Source organism: Cryptomeria japonica, unplaced genomic scaffold (assembly GCF_030272615.1).
Source record: "Cryptomeria japonica unplaced genomic scaffold, Sugi_1.0 HiC_scaffold_205, whole genome shotgun sequence".
NCBI classification, from domain to species: Eukaryota; Viridiplantae; Streptophyta; class Pinopsida; order Cupressales; family Cupressaceae; genus Cryptomeria; species Cryptomeria japonica.
Window position 1 is genome coordinate 1 of NW_026729027.1, and position 1,473 is coordinate 1,473.

A 1,473-nucleotide genomic window follows, 5' to 3' on the forward strand; every position below is an offset into this window, starting at 1 on the left:
AGCCAGGGTAGGTCACGGGGTGGTTGTCGGGGTGGGCGTCAAGGAGCCAAGGTGGGTGGCAAGTAGCCAAGTTGCGTGCCAAGGTGGGTGTCGGGGTGGGTGCCAAGGATCCAAGGTGGGTGCCAAGGAACCAAGGTGGGTGTCTGGGTGGGTGCCGAGGTGGGAGCCAGGGTGGGTCCCAAGGTGAGTGCAAAGGTGGGTGCCAGGGTCAAGGTGAGTGCCAATGTGGGTTCCAAGGTGCCAGGGTCAGGGTGAGTGCCAATGTGGGTTCAAAGGTGCTAAGTTGGGTGCGAGGTTGGGTGCGAGGGTGGGTGGGTGCCAAGGTGTGCTAGGTGGAAGCCCGGGTGGGTCGGCATCCCATGGGTGTCGAGTTGGGTGCCTGATGGGTGCTTCTTGTCAAGTTTTAGTCGTCGGGACTCATTTCGAGCCTTAGAGGTCGTTTCTTGTCCGGTTGCCCTGTCTTCGACCTGGGAACCCAATTTTGGTCCTCGGGTCCCATTTTTTTTTGTCTCGCATCCCACTTTTGGCCTGTGGCCTTTTCGGGGTCGATTCTCGTTTTGGGCATCAGAGCATGTTTCTTCTCCTAAAACCCAATATTTGTTTATTAAGTCTCGGAACACATTTTTGTTCTCGTGGACCCATCATGGGTCTTGGAACGCATTTGTGGTCCTTGGGTCCCATTTTGCATCCCGAAACTTGTGTTTTGGTGCTTGATCCCTATTTTGGGTGCCCACCTTGCACCAAGTGCGCACCCGGGGCAAACCGAGCGCCTTGGTGCACCGGGGCAAGATCGAGCGTGCACCCGAGGCGCCCCGAACATGCACCAAGGTGCACTCGGCCCACATGTGAGCGCAGGTCGTTGCGCCCGAGGTGGTGTGTGGGCACCGCGTTGCAGACGGGACACTGCACGCACACGACGCCCCCTCCAGGTGCACGCACGTAGGCCGGGCCGGGTGCACACCCGACGCCCTAGCAAGGTGCGCGCACCCGGGCAGGGCTCACACTTGGCGAACGGGGCGCACTTCGCGAGGGAGGGTGTGCACCTCGACGGGGGTGGGTGGCCGGGGTGGATTCGCACGTGGGTCGCGGTTTGCTAAGTACACACTGCGACAAGCTCATAACGGGTGCGATCATACCAGCGTTAGTGCACCGGATCCCATCAGAACTCCGCAGTTAAGCGCGCTTGGGCCGGAGTAGTACTGGGATGGGTGACCTCCCGGGAAGTCCCGGTGTTGCACCCTTTTTTAGTTTTTCGCCGGGCGTCGCAATGCTATTTGAATAAACCTTTTGCCCGTTTGCGTTCTCGTCGGGGCCGGGCCGGGCCGGGGTGCGCTGCCCGCACTACCGCGCGCGCGGGGGCGACACCGAGCGCGCACCCGAGGCGCCCCGAGCACACAGGCCACGGTGCAACCCGGGCGTTGTGCGCGCACCCCGGTGCGCCCGAGGTGCTGCGCGCGCACCCAGGTGAAATCG

At 61.9% G+C, this 1,473-nt stretch overlaps 1 non-coding gene across 1 annotated transcript; it reads left to right on the forward strand.

Moving 5' to 3' along the window:
* Positions 1-1,122: 1,122 nt before the first annotated feature.
* Positions 1,123-1,241, forward strand: LOC131868369 (5S ribosomal RNA). The gene has a single exon (XR_009366827.1). It is a non-coding gene; the product is annotated as a 5S ribosomal RNA (ribosomal RNA).
* The last annotated feature ends 232 nt before the right edge of the window (positions 1,242-1,473 follow it).